The 19542-nt window shown below is 37.9% G+C and overlaps 1 protein-coding gene across 10 annotated transcripts in view; it reads right to left on the reverse strand.

Moving 5' to 3' along the window:
* The window catches only part of Evi5 (ecotropic viral integration site 5), a 410930-nt gene that overhangs the window by 274766 nt on the left and 116622 nt on the right, over positions 1-19542 (reverse strand). For 2 of the 10 annotated variants that reach the window (XM_067088599.1, XM_067088592.1), the window contains exon 1: positions 17804-18273. The exons of 7 other annotated variants lie outside the window; for them this stretch is intronic. The gene's annotated coding sequence lies outside the window, so the exon portion shown is untranslated. Of the gene's footprint in view, positions 1-17803; positions 18287-19542 lie in introns of those variants that run through there. One more of the 10 variants, XM_067088581.1, reaches the window with a different exon arrangement.

The following is a 19542-nucleotide window of genomic DNA, read 5'->3' on the forward strand; positions in this document are numbered from 1 at the left end:
ACACACCTGAATGGGCATCAGTGATGAATAAAAAGGTCATCACCCGTCAGGCAAAGTCATTAGGCATCGCAGGTTAACTTGGGAAGCAAAGGGAGTTAAAATGCAAGGGAATATATCTTATACGCAGACGAATTTCAGTGAGTAACATGTAAGAGTAGAAACAAATAGGCTACTCGAATAAGTACATACACATACATATATACAAACATATATATATATATATATATATATATATATATATATATATATATATATATATATATATATATATATATATATATATATATAAAAGATGTGTGTAAATATATTATATAAATGTATATGTATATGTATATATATATATATATATATATATATATATATATATGTGTGTGTATATGAGATGTATATGTAGGGGAGAGAGAGAGAGAGAGAGAGAGTTAAACACAATACGGAGAGAGAGAGAGTTAAACACAATACGGAGAGAGAGAGAGAGAGAGAGAGAGAGAGAGAGAGAGAGAGACAATACGGACTAAAACAATACGGAGAGAGAGAGAGAGAGAGAGAGAGAGAGAGAGAGAGAGAGAGAGAGAGAGAGAGAGTTTAACACAATACGGACTAAAACAATACGAAGAACTTTCTGCCGTGAAACCCTCCGTAGACCAGCAACAGGCACCCAGTGTCATTCTCCAAGAGAAGTGACCAGGCACATACGTCAAGTGCGAAGAGAAAGCTCCCAGGAATGTTCCACCAGCGCTGGCTAATTTTATTTGCGATGGACGCTTCCGTCAAACAAGTGACGTCGAGTCGCGACGTCATTTTGGGAGGGAGAAAAATCAAACGCCTCTGCTCCTTCCGCGTTATGGCTAAAGGTTTTATGAAAGGTTTTTGTTGGCCTGCAACTTATGAAAGGCGCCATTATGAGATTACGGCAGTATACAAATCTTTTGTTATCGAGGCACCATGAGGCCTTGTCAACACACACACACACACACACACACACACACACACACAGACTGAAGGTTAGAAAATCACTGATTTATAAGTCAATAAATAATTTTGCATTTCAAATACAAGACGAAACCAAGCAAATTTATGTCTCAAAATTGCAAACTTTAAAAAACAAGTAAAAAATGCTAAGAAGTTTCTTCGGCGTAATAGAGTTGTCTGTCCAGCATATAATACGGTATGAAACTTTCGATGTGCTGCAGTATGAAACTCTCAACCACGATCAGGCAGCGCTCAGTTGCTCCCCAAATGCGGCCAAGTGAAGATGCGTCGGCTGCTGGCACCTCTAGCGGTGCCAGGCGCACGATCCATGGCTAACCTTAATCTTAAATAAACTAAAAACTACTGAGGGCAGAGGGCTGCAATTTGGTATGTTTGATGATTGGAGGGTGGATGCTCAACATACCAATTTGCAGCCCTCTAGCCTCAGTAGTTTTTAAGATCTGAGGGCGGACAGAATAAGTGCGGACGGCGAGACAAATAGCCATCTCAACAGTTTTCTTTTACAGAAAACTAAAAACTACACTTTCAATCACGTTGAAATTGTCTGTGCAATAAGTAATATAGGGTGATCGTTCAGATCACGATATAAGAAGGAAACCTTCCTTGAATGTCCTAATCGCGCGAAATTCCAACATGGCGACCATATTCCAATTTGGCCTTCACATGGATCCTAAAGTTCGGCTTTTTGAAAGGAAATAATCCGATTTCCTACTTGAGAGGTAAATATATAAAATTTTTCGTTAACTTCAAAAAAATGTCTACCTATCAACAGTCATAAAGCTTGTTTTGATATCTGTTTATCGTAAGGCACCTTTAAAACCCCGTGCATCCAGTGATGGCACTCAAGTGCAGCGCTGCATTGCGTTCATATTGTTAGGAGAGTCTCTAGTTCAGTCCGTCTACGCTTGGCTTAGCAATGGCAACTACTATGATCAGTACAGCTGGTCTGAAGCTGTCTTAGGATACTTGTATTTTCCAGTACAATCGTTGTTGCAGCCACACTTGGTCAACTCCCGACAAAATTTCGTAAGAGTGCAAGAGCATCTCGGAAGACTTTCCATTTCTTGGTATGCTTGATTCATCTCCAGTAATGTGGGCTGAGTGTTCCTGGCTGTTGTAAGAATACCTGTTTCTAACACATCTCCTACCTGGTAAAAAGCGTATTTTTTCCTGCCCTTTGTGCTCTTAGTACTGAGTCGCTATGGTCTCTTATTTCCGGCAATCATTAGCAGTTAAAATGGCAATGGACATTGTACTTTGAGACCACAACCTCTTCACTGACGTAAATTCAGTTGCTCCCAACCTCAGAGAGGTTTTGCCTATGAGCTGGTGGCATCCTAACACCTGTTCAAGTATGCCAGTGGGACATTTTTTTTACTGCCATGAAGATTACCACAACATCCATTGAAACAATAAAAGAACAGAACTCCATATGTTATATTTGGCCAAATGGCTGAAAGAGAATCTTAAATCTCTCTCCTTTTGCTGTAAGTCTCCCACATTCTGCTAAGTCCAATTTGCAACAGTGATCAGAACTGATTCAGCTATGGCTTTACCGTCTTGCCTCAGCCTCTTTTATGAGGGACTGACGTTATTGTGGCTTTTTTTTTTTTTTTTAATATACTTTCTTTACAATCCCATTCGTCTAGTCCAGAAGGATGTCGCTGTGAGGGAGCAATTGTAGGGTAAAACATTAGTACAATTCCTATCCTCTTATTGAATTCACCAGGATATTTCAGTTTCTGCAAAGTCCTGCTGTCCATTTATGTGCGATTTTGCAGAAATTTTGACATACGTTACAGTGGTTAAGGCCGAGATCCTAAAAGAAATATAAAATAAAATCCTTGGTTCTGTTCTCCCATGCTTGTAAATCAGGTCTAGCTACTGTTTTCGATGGGAGAAATTAGATACTAAATTTTCAGTTCAGCAGCAGTTAAGTAACACCAGTATGCTTGAATTTCGTCACTCCATACCCTAAAACTCATGATACCTCAGTGAACACATGCCACTTCTAGGATCTGTAAGCGAGGGATGAAACAATCAAAAATGACTTAAAATAGGCATACCATCCAAAAGAAATGGCTGACTGTCTAAACAAAGGTAGCCTACCTCCTCTAAGCTATTACACTTTTCCCTTCATCCTACGCAGTTTGACTGATACATTTCAAACATTACTGTATTAGCATGAATAAAAAAAACCTTTTGGTATAAAATATGAGACACACAGCGCACAGGCAAAAGCATCTAAAAGAGTAAAACGAATGCAAATCAGAGTCCAATTCCGTGAATGAATATTTGCATATGTGCATTCAAATAAATTCACATATTCAAACTTGATATAAGGTTTAAACGTACACATGATACCTGAGGATTTGCATCAATTCCAACGCGGAGGAGTCATTTTCATAAATACGCAAAAACTGACAAAGTAAATGCCCATTAAGAGCATTACAGCCAAAGAGAAATTCACAGAACTGGCTAAGAACATCAATCAGGATATGCCTTGCCTTATTCGCTAAAGAGATAAGATATAGTTTTTCCGTAATTTGCTTCTGAAACCATAAAAGTGATATCAAATGAACAAATAACAAATCTCAAGCCTTTCCTTATCATCACTAGCCTGTGCCTACCTATTTCAAAACTGAAATTAAGAAGTGAGATTTTATTTGCCAAAACACCAACGGTAGGCATGTGTGATTCCAATTGCAACATTCAACCGAATAAAAGGAATAAAGTGAAGTGGACTGTTTTTCTGGACAGTGTGTGCCTCGACAGATTACAAAAATGGATATAAGCCTCAGGGTTGCTGCACTAGAAAAAAACTCGAGAAAATCACTCCGGGTTACATTTTCTGTCTCAGACCCAGACAGGTAATTATGCTTGACGTTTCCTCAACTTTATTTTTTCTTAAATTGCTTTTCAACTTACTGTATCTAATTATACGGTACAGAGAGAAGCTCTTTCCGCGTAATGAGCACGACGAAAAGCGTGTCGACATCAATATCCTGTATCTAATACTACGAAAGAATAAACTGAGACTCAAACAAAATCTCACGAATTTGAAACGCACTGCAAATCCCTTGCCGGTATATAGGCTACTCCTCCTCCTCCTCCTAGACGAGAGAGAGAGAGAGAGAGAGAGAGAGAGAGAGAGAGAGAGAGAGAGAGAGAGAGAGAGAGAGAGTCCCAGCCATAATTAATATCATCCTTGGTACTCGTGTCCTATAAAGTACCATAATTTTGTTCGATTCATACCGCTAGGAGTGGAACAATGTGCCTCTGGGCACAGACACTTTTGTGGTAATGTTTCCCATAACAGCCGACTCTCCAAATGGAAAATGCCACTTTCCTCGACTTACTGTCTCTCTCTCTCTCTCTCTCTCTCTCTCTCTCTCTCTCTCTCTCTCTCTCACCAAATCACATTACCTGTGAGTGACCGATTTCCCCAACAGTTGAAAGAGAAATACAATTGGCTTGACGGTGATAGAGGTGCAACAAGCTATAATGAAGTCGAAGCTGTGCTAAGAAAAATCCATTTGCTATCCAGAATAAAGTACCGCTGTACTGGTGTAATAATAATAATAATAATAATAATAATAATAATAATAATAATAATAATAATAATAATAATACTGATAGAAATAATCATTTCAACGAAAGCCATTGCTACCGAAAACAAACTTCAGTTTACAGCACAGTGACAAAACAAAGACAATGATAGCGCTCCGTGAGAGAGAGAGAGAGAGAGAGAGAGAGAGAGAGAGAGAGAGAGAGAGAGAGAGAGAGAGGTAAGATCCGAGTACGAGTCGCCGAAGGAAGCAAGAGCCAAGTGGAGGCGGGGAAGGAGGAGAAGGAAGTGAAGAAGGGGTCACTGATCTCTCCAGCAGGTGCGCTCTTCCTCTCAGACGTCCTCCTCCTCCTCCTCCTCCTCCTCCTCCTCCTCCAACGGTCCTCTAGGATGTGTGCTCTAACTTAACCTACTAATATAATAACTGTGTTTCGTGGATGGCATCAGCGGAAACCATTTTGTTCGGCATCGTTTCCTGATCATATTTCCTTTTTTAAATTAAGAATGATGGGTACGTATAAATAACACCTATATTGATATATATCGACAAATTACATTATATATATATATATATAATATATACACTGTACATATATACATATGTATGTATATATATGCACAGTATATATATTCATGTATATCAAATGCATCTAATTCTAAGCAAATTAACCTTTTTATAACAAACATATTCAGCTGCTAATATAAAAATACTTTTCTATACCGCAAATACTAATTTTAAGTCAAAAGATGGTAAAACTACAACGGAATATACATCCAAACGTCAGTCTACTCTAACAAGATGGTTGATAATAAAGTCCTACTTTTGAGGATATCTAATAAATATCTACATACATGACAGTCTGGAAATATACCTTCAAAATTTTTCGAATAGTTGCCATAACTAAGTATTCTGACATTTGGATTGTATTTCTGATATAAAATTTGGAATATCCCTCCTCAGGTAGTAACTTGCAAGATTCACTGCCATTGCAAGAACTTTGGAAATGTACCAGGTAAAACCCTCAAAACTGAAAGCTGTGTCATGCAATTCAACTATGCAAATTCTAAAAATAAATGTTAAATGGACCGTTGCCTCCACGTACTCTGTTTGCTCGTGAAGGGAACGAGATTCCGACCATTCCTGCAAACTCCCTCAGCTGACTTAGCCTTTATGCATTCTTAGCAGAGAAGAAAATACCAGATGCCTTTTGAATGACTTGAAAACAAAAATTCCTTACTCCTAGTCAATACTACGGTGTTCTAAACCATTTCCATTGGTTCCAGCATATTATTTCTAGTGCAATGAAAAAGTTGACCTTGCCTAAGCTTTCACAAGCTGACATATCCTGCCAATTCGAGTCTGGCTACTCCTTTTCACACGCAAAATGTAAATAACTTCTGAGGTTACCAAAGACCAACGAAATCATTGAAAAATGTCTATTGAGCTTTCGGAGTGACTAGGCTAATTCCTTAAGCTGAGGCTCAATATTTCCAGCGAGTTTCCGGGTCTTTATTCCATGTGCTACAGTCCTTGATGTAAGGTCTCTCTCACACTTAGTAGGGGCCCCTAACGGTTACTTGATTTAGTATCTCCTTCCTGGTTAATTTCTAACACAAGACGAGCTTTCATTTGATTAGTGCCGGCAGAATTCATCACATTCTCTTTTAAAAGAAACACAAAAAAACTTACAGGAACAAGTTGCCTGCATCAATTTAATAGCAAACCTCTCCACCAACAAAAGCTGTTCCTGTGCCTTCGGCAAAGAAAATTTCAACCACAAAAAATTCACCCATCTTTTTGGTACAAGTAAAACAATTTTTCATGACAAGTTATCGCTCTCATTAAATATCATTTACAACAAAATAAAAGCTCTCTCTATCACATCAGCAAAATTACTATGGAAAACAAATCTGCCTGTGTCATTAGCAAAAGGCCTTTTACAAACAAAAGTTTTGTTTGACGCAACTCATTTTAATAAGTAGGTTAATTATACTTGACGCAACTCTTTCTGAGAGAGCTACAGCTACCTCTTCAGGTATTCTATACAAAACATCCAACCCTGCTTCCAAGCTGCAAGCAATTCATTCCATTTAAATTAAACGAGAAATGAACACTTGATTAAGAACATTACTGTCTGGCTTACAAGTTGGCTGGTAACTAGATTGAACGTTTTAGGTCTCGTTTCAAATGCTTCGTCTTATTACTATTACAATGGGAAATTATCTGCGAACTTTTGCATTTAATGCTTTTCAGTTATTATTGGCAAAAACCTACAATACTTTTGAAATTTGAAGGTAGAAAGTTGATGTTTATCTTAAACCAAAATGTATTTTACGTTCAAATGTTTTAACAGGATACCTTCAAAATGGGGTAAACCTGAATAAAACAATAGATAGACTAGGGATGGATACAAAGGCTTCAAGCAACATTGCAGAACCGTGCACAGCGAACACACCCAAAGGGTGTCAACAGGTGGCTACAGTTAAGGGCTACTAATCATCAGCTAAATGATGGAAAGCGCTTGACTTCTGTGGACGGCTGACACAAGGGTTAGTTTTCAATAATCATAATCAGGGGGTTTGGCCATAACGCCAAGGCCATTAGCGACGACTCGTGACCAACCACGAATTTCTCTGTCGAACTGAACCTCTCTTGTGTTTACATCTGATAATCTGGATCAAATGGACTGCAGTAACATAACAGTAAGCTAATACAAATTCTCGCACAGTTTCTCTTTTGTAATAGTAAATAGTCCAAAACCACTTAAAGAATATATTTAATTTGTTTTACTCGTGTGAAACGTCGTAGCGTGATTGAAGTGAATACTGAAAGTATGTTTTATCACTTACGATTAAAAACGCATCTTTAAGAAAAAGATATTAACTGAAGATCTCTGAATCAATTTACAAAGAAAATAGAAGTATGGTTCAACATATCAGAAACACTATTATTATTACATTTAATAACCGACATCATCAATTTCAGAACCATTGTAATTTCATCTCTTGTTAATATTTCAGTTAACAACAAAATACAACGTCGGGCGAGCCAATGCAGAGAGAGAGAGAGAGAGAGAGAGAGAGAGAGAGAGAGAGAGAGAGAGAGAGAGAGCAACTCTTACAACAACCGCCTGAATAACGTGCTCATCAAGCGAGAGGAAAAAACGCACAGCAAGCATAATGCTGCAAGTCATACAGCAAGCTAAAAATAAATCCGTTAATGTGTGTGTCTGTCTGTGTGTGTCTGTAACAGACATATTCCATCCATTACGTTACGTTCCCACCTTTCGTGCCATGCCTTTCAAAGCAAGATGAGAAGAAAAATCTGGAGCATACATACAATATCGACCAAAGACAGAACCAGAAAGAATAGATGAAATAAATATATATTACTGATGGCAATGAGGACGACTCTCGCTCGCACAGGCTGATGTTTTATGAGGTAAGTTAGCGAACAATCGGATGTATGTGGACGCATCAAAGGAACAAAACATTGTGAACATAATAGCTGCGTATTTATGTCTAACATTTAGAGTTCAACACTACGTCCCTCTGCGATTTTAAAATATGCGCCATGATTTGTAGATATACAAATAACTCCCACGATAATTTCAGGCACATTAGATTCAAGAGTAGACTATCGCAAGCTTCGAAAGATTCTACATGAACATAGGCTAATTGGGAACTGAACAAAAATCAGGATTTTTAAAAGACCCCAAAATATACCAAGCTGATAAGAATTTTCTTTTTCAATTTATTCTTGGCTCTTATCACCAAAAAGTATATATTTCTTCTTCTTCTTCTCCTTCTTCTTCTCAGCTTAGTGCAGTTTCTATACTGGTAATTATATATATACTGACATATATATATATATATATATATATATATATATATATATATATATATATATATAGTCTATACACGTACGAGCTTTGTCACAATTTTGCATATCATTTTATACTCTCTCAGAGGCTATAAGGCCACAAATGCCTCATACATATGAAATTCACTCTATCTTGGAAACAACCTCTTCCCAAAGGGAATTAATTAAAAGTGCTCATAACCTAACCAGGATTCGAATCTATCGCTTTGGGGGCACGCCAATAGGGTGGCAATGGCATTACAGAGATAGGTATAGATATAGATAAAGAAAAACCCCTTTCCAACAAATAGTATATCATGGAATCAAAGAAACAAGGTCCTCACTCATTCCTGTGAAAATGCAGCGGATAATAAGGCATAAATCACTCAAGAAATACGAAACATTACTCTCGTAATAAAAAGATATCATCATGACCAAGGGTTACATAAAACAAGTAAAAAATGCGCCCAAGTTTCTTCGGCGCAATCGAGTTTTCTGTACAGCCGCGTGTATAATCAAGGCCACCGAAAACCTATCCTATATCGCTGCCAGAAGCACAATTATGGCTAAACTTAACCTTAAATAAAATAAAAACTACTTAGGCTAGAGGGCTGCAATTTGGTATGTTTGATGATTGTAGGGTGGATGATTAACATACCAATTTGCAGCCCTCTAGCCTCAGTAGTTTTCAAGATCTGAGGGCGGACAGAAAAAGTGCGGACGGGGAAAAGTGCGGACGGACGGATACTTACATTAGTGTCTTCTTTTACAGAAAACTAAAACTAAATTCCTTTCATGTCCCTCAGAAGTTAACCAAAAGTTATGTTTGTCCAGTTTTCGTCCTCCAGCCCCAAAAGCCTTAAAAGACCCAATTCTCAGGAGTCCCATGAATTAAACACTGACATCACCCACTTGCCTTTTACTCCCTTCCGAGAAGTCTCCCTTCCCTGTAGGCGACTCATCAAAGCAGTAATGCAATTTCCCTTCCTTTTGCAATAAAGCGTACTGAATTCAGTTCAGCCAGATTACATATATATATATATATATATATATATATATATATATATATATATATATATATATATATATATATACCATTCGTGCCTTCCAAGTGATATCTCACTATGAAGAAGAATCTTTAAACAAAACAACTTTTTTGAAAAACAAAAAGAACTACTATTGTTTTGTGAGAAGATGAAGTTTCATTCTAATGAAAGTGCAACAGTGAATGCAAAAAGTCTCGAAAAATCGGATCTAGAACACGACAATCGGGAAACCTACTCAGTGTGAGATCATACGACGCACTCAGTTTTTAAATGTCACCGACTCGCATCAGCTTGTATACAAAACAGGATGTGGAAACACATTCGGAAGTGTCTTCCTCAAGAATCACTAAAAGCCTAGAAATGTCACATTTCTGACTCTTAAACAATGAATTTGAAAAGACATGAATTATTTTGTTTTAAAAAACATTCATTTCCAAAAATATCCTTAGTTCTTCCTGTGTCTCGTTTCCGGCACTTGCCTCTTGTCCATTTGGGCCTAATCCGTGATTAAAAGCTTAACAAGCTCGAGAGATCGGGGCTCTGATTCTGCGTAGCCTAGCTCCCTTCAATCATACTCACACAAGAGAAAGCCATCCAATCATCCTTCGGGCAAAAGCAACCCGTCAGTGACGAGTCATAACATCAGTCCTAATCCTCCTCAACGACCCATACTCTTCACCACTACATCATCATTATTATGGATCCCTTCCACCTTCTGAGTGAACCAAGAAGTTGCACCGAGCGTTCAGTGGGAAAGTCCTCAGAATTTGAGTCTGAGCGTCTCACGGTGAAATCAACAATGGCAATAATCAACATAGCCTAATGGCAACATTAACGAAGCAAACATACCTCGGTCGTCGATTTCACAACGAAAGGAACCACAACAATTTTAGATTTGTTAACTAAAGCGACTTGATATACTAACACGCTGCTAGCACTTCTGATGTCCTTTTCTATTTTGATGTGGCTTTTATCTATATAGATAACTGAGGGAGGATAAGCGAGTATCAAAAAGGTTTATAATCTGGTCTCAGAAGCGGAGAATGAATCAAGAAAATAAATGAGCGGAGTTGCTGAGATAATGACTGCTTCAACATAAAGGAAACGCTTGAGAGAGTGACGTAAACCAAACAAAAAGGAGAGTCTTACTGTCGATGATGTTAAGACAGCAAAGGACTTTTTTTTTTTTTTTTTTATGCAACTCATTTTCTGCAGTCACCTGTTCAGACTTCTTGGACGAGCATGTAGTTTCTGTGACATATTAGTATCTATCTACATATATAAAAAAAGATGTGTATGTTCAAAAATAACTCTGAAGCGCACTGAGCAAATTCAACAAAACCTGGTATAAACGACTTACTGTCTGGGAAAGAACACTGCGGGGGTAAGACATCACTGGCACCAAAAGGGGGGTGGGGAGGGGCTGACATGTAAAAATAACCGAAAACGACAGATATTAGCGTGTAATCCGTATTTCTCGAGGTCACTGGGATGAACAGTGACACTCCCAATGCCCTTTAAGTCCAAGTTCAGCCCTGATAGGAATGGGGGGTGAGATGGGGTGGGAAGGGGGTGACATGTAAAAATAACTGAAAACAGCAGATATTAGTGTCTAATCCATATTTTTCAAGGTTACTGGGATGAACAGTGACACTCCCAATGCCCTTTAAGTCCAAGTCCAGCCCTGATAGGAATGGGATGTGAGAAGGGGTGGGAAGGGGGTGACACGTAAAAATAACCGAAAACGACAAATATTAGTGTCTAATCATAGTTTTCGAGGTTGCTGAGATGAATAGTGACACTCCCAATGCCCTTTAAGTCCAAGCTCATCCCTGATAGGAATGGGGAGTGAAAAGGGGTGGGAAGGGGGGTGATCTGTAAAAAAAAAAATAACCAAAAACGACAGGTATTAGTGTCTAATCCATAGTTTTCGAGGTTGCTGAGATTAATAGTGACACTCCCAATGCCCTTAAAGTCCAAGTTCATCCCTGATAGGAATGGGGAGTGAAAAGGGATGGGAAGGGGGTGACATGTAAAAATAACCGAAAAGACAGATATTAGTGACTAATCCATAGTTTGAGAGGTCGCTGAGATGAACAGTGACATTCCCAATGCCCTTTAAGTCCAAATTCAGCCCCAATAGGAAGGGGGTTGAGAAGGGGTGGGAAGGGGGGGTGATATGTAACAATAACTGAAAACGACAGATATTAGTGTCTAATCCATAGTTTTCGAGATTGCTGAGATGAATAGTGACACTCCCAATGCCCTTTAAGTCAAAGTTCATCCCTGATAGGAATGGGGAGTGAAAAGGGGTGGGAAGGGGGTGACACGTAAAAATAACCGAAAACGACAGATATTAGTGTCTAATCCATAGTTTTCGAGGTCGCTGAGATGAATAGTGACACTCCCGATGCCCTTTAAGTCCTAGTTCAGCACTGATAGGAATGGAGGGTGAGAAAGGGTGAAATATAAAATGTCAATGATGCTGGGCAATGTAACAGAAGCAACTATCTTAATAGGAAGGGGAGAGGACATGAGAGAGAATTGCAGAGGGGTGTTGAGAGAGAGAGAGAGAGAGAGAGAGAGAGAGAGAGAGAGAGAGAGAGAGAGAGAGAGAGTTTATCAGTTGTCATTCAGTTTTCCCAGGCAGTGCTGGGTTGGTCAGCTAGTAATATATATATGTTAAGAGCTTTTCAGACCCAATTGTCTTCGGTTACATTTAAAATGCTCAGCACTGAACATTCATGGATAAGCTTTGGATGATATAAACATTACAATGTGAGAAAGGTATCATGATCGCTTGAAATATTTCATGTAAGTCACCCTGTAAAAGATAAAAAAAAACTGGCCGTATTTTTTATTACAAAATAATTATTTCTTTTTTCCATTAAGCACCTTTTTTCCTTCAGAAGCGTAAGGGAGAGATGGGGGAAGGATTTGGGGGCGGTGTCCAGTAGATTAAATCTTTCAGTTTTTAAGCTCCACACATTCAAGAAAGGCAGTTACTAGCCCCAGTCATCTTGAATGCCCACAATGGATGGGTATGTGGTGACTGGGTCTAAAATACAGCAATTAAATATCTACTTACAGTACTATTTGGCCAAACCGTTGCCGAAAAAGCTTTCCTAAACTGGCGTTGCGATTCGTATGGTCACAAACGCTGACCTTAACCTCGCTGATCCGAAAAACGCACAGCTGCCCATAACTACATACAGAGATGGACTATTCAGGAAGCACCGAATTAACGCATATTATGCTATTTATTCTCATACTGTGTACGTAACACTTGAAGTTGTGTATTTAACTTAGTTCATTGTCGTAGAAAACAAAGAAAGCGGTTTCAAATGAAGTTCAAAGGAAGTCAAACAACCTCTAAACACAAAAATTCTTAGTCTCACATAACTTAAACTTGTGTCCAGATTCACGTTACGAAAAACAGCGATGCCTTCAAAAGCCTTTCTTTCACAATAACCAAAGCGATTCAAGTGAAAGTTGACACAAAAAGATGCAGTCAAGGGAGAAAAAAGCATAAATAATGTATCTTCTTTTGCATTGCAGATTACAATTCCATTGTTCTCCGAGATAATTAGCACTGGCAAACCTCACAGCAACTCTCACAAGAACAGAGCAAAAAAAAAAAAATAATAATAAATAAAAAACTCGTTTATAACAAACATGAATGGAAAACAATTGCCAAAGAAAGTATCATAATATATATATATAAAGGCATTTTGGAAAGTCTTCCAGACGGCATTCCTTGCGGGAAACGAAATACTACATACGACTAGGTTATATCCGAGCACGGATGGATGATTGTGATCATCTTGACAACGTCTCTATTTCGGGTAAAGTTTTTAAAGGCGCAATGCCAGCCAATGCTTTGTGGCTCCAGGGAGGACAAAGAAATATGAAGATCTATTCTCAGTTCTATTTCTGAATGATACAGACTAATTACGGCAAAGAAACAGCTGTCTAATAAGGCACTGAAAATATGTTGTAATCTACTTCTCAAGACTAAATCTCGCAAGGTATCGATTATAGACTACCAGTAATACTGAATAAAAATGAGGCACTCGCGTCTAATGATCTCATTATCTCTAAAAAACAGCAATCAATTCTTTCATTTCGTTTACAAAAACTATACTATACATCAGTATTTTGTAAAAACACAACATATACCTTACTGCTTTTAAGCCACGACTAAGCCTAAAATAACCAACACTACTACACTTCAAACAGAGAGAGAGAGAGAGAGAGAGAGAGAGAGAGAGAGAGAGAGAGAGAGAGAGAGAGAGAGAGAGAGAGAGAGAGAGCTTAAAGAAAAGGGCCCCCTTAAGGATTAATATGAAAAAGAAAATGGTACGGTGAAAGCGAGGGCTTCAGTTTTTGATGCAAGAGAACCAAGCGTCAAATCCACAAACCTCCGGTGTGAACCCATGAAAATCGCAGGAAATTGTTACGTTATTTACTACTGCTACTACAATTTTATTGCGGTATTCAAAGGAAACAAAAGGAGCAATGCAGTCACAACCTGTCGGTGGTAAAAAATCAAAATTCCCGATACCTAAAATTATCTTTACGTAGGCAACGTTATGCACATCATTCTGTAATCTATCGAAAAATATCTTTACGTAGTACGTCATGAAAAACATGCCTGTAATAAAATTAGGTACAGGCGACCTCTCTCACTCTTAAATTACTAAGACCCTTCCCTTTCCAACGCCTCTTTTGCAACATCTATCCAACCTTTCTTTGCTCTCCTCCTACCTCCTACCACATCAGAGTTATAGACTTTTCACCAACGTAAGGTGCTTATTTCTTTCCACACGACAACACTACCTCAAAACAGACTGGTCCATCTTTTCACATACGATAAAATTCCTACCATTATTTCACTTATCACGTTTCTAACCCTTTCTGTAATTCTTATTACCCACATAGTCTATATCATGCAAACAGTTTCTCTCGACAGCTTCAACAATGTTTCTGACATTTTTATTCAACATCTACACTTTCCTTTCAAGAGAGCAGCGTCAGCTCAACAATCCGTACATTGCTTTCATCTCTTTTACTTCTCTCTTTGCCTTACTTGTTTCACCCATTAGATGAATCACCCCTTCTCTCTTTCTACCATTATCCGTTGTATTTATATGGCTAAATACAAATGGTATGTATATATATATATATATATATATATATATATATATATATATATATATATATATATATATATATACACACACACACACACACACATATATATATATATATATATATATATATATTATATGTATGTATATATGCATATATCGTTAATAATACTCAGGAAAAAACCAAGTATGTTTGCATCTCTGGTATTATCCTGAGTAAGCTAAGGCAAAGTTAACCTAACAGTAAACATCTTAGAAAAGAAACATGTGTAGCCATTACACTGGCCCTGAAAGTCATTATAAACAGCGCAAACAAATTCTGTACACAATTTATGTTCCTGTGTCTTTGTGCCGTCTCCCAAGGCAAATCCAAGCCATTTTCAACTTCTGTTTTATGACAAATCTTACGTTCGGGGAGCTCGTTGAGGTATGCAGTTTCTTCAGTCGAGTCTATATTCTTTTTATTAATTTTGGAAGACAATGGGTCTTCCTTTCTTTGTTGACTGTTATTCACTGTTATTCAGTTATTACAATGACAATGTCCCTGGTATTGACTGTTGCTTCACTTGATAGCTCTACAGATGCTGAGTTAATCTGCCTCTCTCTTTGATATTCAGGTGTTGTTCGTCTTCATTAAATTCACTACTTTCGCCATTTATATAAAAAAAAATTAGTTTACTATTTTTTAGTAACCGTTTTGAAAAGTTATGCTATGGCAGTAGTTTCAATTTTTCTTTCAGTCACATAACCAACCTCTATAATAAAATACTTCAACTCTGGTTAACCTCAGATCCTTTCATATTTTGTGTCCATCACTGACTTTGGATCTGCATTGGCATTTAAGCTCTAGTTTACTTAAGTCAGCATGGTCATTGCTCTGTGACAGCACGGGCGAAGGTTGCTACTCTTCGAACTGATAGGTGCGGCTAATTGCATCATGGCCTCACCTTCTCAGCTATCCCTCATGTAATTAGGATTAAGTTCTGGAATACATATTAGTCTATACGCCTTCTTAATACAATATGTTAGTCATCATCAAAATAAACTTTCAAGAAACAGATGTTACATAAAATTTCAGTGCAAGTCATTTCAGAGTTAGTTACTAGAATTCCTTCTTTGTACGCTTTTTCCAATAATCTCAAGTGCTAGGACAAACAAATTCACGGTGATTATGACGTTATTTACACAATAATTGTTATAAGTAATGAGGGTACCCTAAAGTGTCATTTAACACTCCATTCTACAGTGAGTACATTTTCTTACTAGAGAAACCTATATTTCTGCACAGGATGAATCCAGTCAAATCTCAAAGTTCATCCAACCCTTAGAAGTCGCAGCAACAAGAAGGCGTTCACGAACATTCACTTGGTCCTCTGTAATGCTGCCGTGCACCAGACATGTGACTACTGCTAGCACCGACACGATGCGGCTGCCTTAACGGCAAAATAACCCAAAGCCAACCAATGAGACCCACACCCCAAACACATCAAAGGATGCTGTCCCGTAATCCTTGCCACCTGCATAGCCAACATTTGTACGTTATGTCACGTTAACATAGTGCCTGAGATACTGCATACCTCAGATCATCAGCTATGGATGTTCACTGGCGAAAATTTAACAATATCTGTAAAGCTGGAGTTTAAAATGTTAAGACTAAGAACTAGGGTTTCACTAGTGCATAGTTTTTCGAGGAAAAGGGCTTGCCAATCACTCAATAGCCAATTTCTTCAAAAGTCCTCTTCAATAATGATTGACATTCCCCTGATATCAGTCACATTTTAATATTTCACAAAGAAACATTATCAAGCACAGCACCCACCAGTGTACAGTAAAGACCCTAACATCTTTCGGAGTAAGTGCGAGTAATTATTGTATCTTATTTTAATATTAAAACTTTGCTCCTACAAATACTCATTACTTCAAATGTGGGTTACGGGAAGAGGAACCCGTTCCCCACTAGGCCACAGCGCTTTCTAATATGAAAGATTAAAACAGGCACGAGAGAGCAATTGCAAAGAAAAAATATGCCAACTCAAAAAGTGTGGCTGACCTTGATTTTCATCTCGAGTGAACTATGCCCATTTTGTTCAGTACTACGAACTTTTTTTTTTTGTTTTAGCTTATAACAATGTTAATTTTACTTTTAATTCTATATAACGTTTTTACTGGAACTGTCAGTGTAAACTGCAAAAAAAAAATCTATATATATTCATATCATTTCCACATTTTTAATTAGCGATCGACGAGGTTTAACTCAAGAACTGAAAAAGCTTCATTGGTTTCAGAACACACACCAGTTATCGGCACCGAAAAGTAACCTACATATGCAGATTTCTTTAGCAACCATGTTTCCCACTTAATAGAATCATCATACTAGGCTACTATTTTTTTTTTTCAAAAGTGCATACAACGATTCTATAAAATTGTCCTTTTCGTCGGGATGCAACTAAGCAAAACAAGAGAGACCTTACCTTACCTTACAGACCTTACAATTCGTTCGGGTTGCCCCAGGAGGTCCCTCAGTGTGAGGCACCTTTGATGTCTACCAGAGAGTTGCTAACGCATCTTCCGGTATATTTTGCATCTTCCAGTCTTGGATGGTCTGGGATGCATCTTAGATATTTGTCGAGCTTATTCTTAAACACATCTACGCTCACTCCTGTTATGTTCCTCAGATGAGCTGGTAGCGCATTGAATAGACGCTGCATTATCGATGCTGGTGCGTGGTGGATTAATGTCCTGTGTGCTTTCCTTAATTTTCCTGGTATAGTTTTTGGCACTATTAATCTACCTCTGCTTGCTCTTTTTGATAATTTTAGTTCCATGATATTTTCGGTAATTCCTTCTATCTTTTCCATGCTTGAATTACCATGTAGCGTTCTCTTCTCCTTTCAAGACTATATAAATTTAAGAATTGTAGTCTTTCCCAGTAGTCAAGGTCCTTAACTTCTTCTATTCTAGCTGTAAATGACATTTGTACACTCTCTATTTGTGCAATATCCTTTTGGTAGTGTGGGTACCATATTATATTGCAATATTCAAGTGACTACGACGTACGTTTTATAAAGCATAATCATGTGTTCAGAGAGAGAGAGAGAGAGAGAGAGAGAGAGAGAGAGAGAGAGAGTTACATTGGTTAAGAGAAAACGTTCCCTATCCCTAGAAATTCCTTAGCATCCGTACTCACCTGTTTCCACGTTGAAGCTGAATTAGTCATAGGCCGCTTCGCAGGTAACCCGGATGACGTCACTTCACCAGCTGATAAATCGCTACCAGCGAAAACTTATCTCACTCGCACAACTTTTTACAATCTAAAATCTTATCTGAGACAAACCAACTTGTACACGACGACCAGCAAAACACTTATAATAAATGCTATATCCTCAATAAAACTAATTCACACTTAATCACTAAAATAGCGGTGTTGAAATCCCCATTTTTCGTTACATACAATCCATTTTCTAAATTCCTTTCCAAGGAAATTTTCAGTAACCACTCTTCTCACCTTCCTACATAACCTTACAATAAAAACTATTGCACAAAGGCATTACCATGGCCTGAATGAAACACTGAACAGTTTAGCGTTGCATTTTGCTATGCCTAAAATCCTGCGCTCATCCTTCGCAGACCGTACACATGCGCACTTCCCCATCAACTAACTTGACAGAACAAACTTCAGTTGACTTGCGGAGTGGTTGCCCTATACCTCCAGATGTTCAATAGCGTTCACATCTCTCTCTTCCTTTCGCTCGTTTTATTTAACGCATTCTTCGAAGACAAGTCCCTCCCATTATTTGAGAACTACATTCTAAATAATGTTTTGCCATATAAAAGCATAACGTAGTAAAAACATCACATAATCTCATAAAGAGGAATTAAAATTCAGCAGTTGATAACCCATGTCCCACAAAGATTTCTTTTCTCTGAAGTTTTGCCGCGTTCGTTCACGATACATACTCCAATATATTTAACCGTTTCATCGAATATGCATAGTACCCCACGGCCCTGGTTATCTTATAACAACAATTATCATATACTTATTGGAGGGAAATTCTAAGGAAGTGTACGAAATGGTTTGAGCAAGTGCAATAAAACCTGCTGAGTTGCCAACGATAAAATATTATTCCACGACTCCACTCGATAAGTCATATCTACTTTCCTTTGATTCCATCAAAATGATAAGTACCGATATTTTGGCATGTTATAGAAACTTACGCTTAACCGTTATAGTTATGATGAAAGTTAACCTATAAACAGCCTACACATCTGAACTTGACAGATGATTTCAACACGAAAATTACTTATTTTCTCTTTTCGGTTGTTCAACCAAAGCACATAAATTTCTATAATCAAATGTGAAGTAGAAACAATTTTATATACATCTCTCTGCAAAATGATTTTCTTATGGTTAGTATCAACAACATGACCAAGCATGAAAGATAAAAAAAAAACCTACATCCGCTAATTTTTAGTTCATTTCTTATTGAAACAGGGAGGAGGGGGCTTGGATTTATAGATACAGAAGACACCAGGGAATTGTAAGGTTGCAACTGACAACCTACCCAGCGGAAGTACATTAGTGCCATTACAGCGAAGTTTCTACCCTAGTACCATACTTCTCGTTTAGTTTTTTTTTATTACGTCGTAAATGTATTATTCTTGTATTACTCATCAGGAGCTATCTGATAAATTGTCATCTGTATCTCGATAAGAATGCTTAAGGGATTTTCACATTAGAGGCATGGACCGTAAACACAGCCAGCTGAAAAATGATGTTGAAACGATACCGTCAGAGCGAAAGACCGCAAGAAAACTGCAGCACACTCATAAAACATCATTTCATTCTACAGTAGGTCTATGAAATACTTGGAACGAAGGACACCCTTTCTAAGGAAAACAAGACAAACAAGACAACAAACTAACTGA

This window comes from Macrobrachium rosenbergii, chromosome 4 (assembly GCF_040412425.1).
Source record: "Macrobrachium rosenbergii isolate ZJJX-2024 chromosome 4, ASM4041242v1, whole genome shotgun sequence".
NCBI lineage: Eukaryota > Metazoa > Arthropoda > Malacostraca > Decapoda > Palaemonidae > Macrobrachium > Macrobrachium rosenbergii.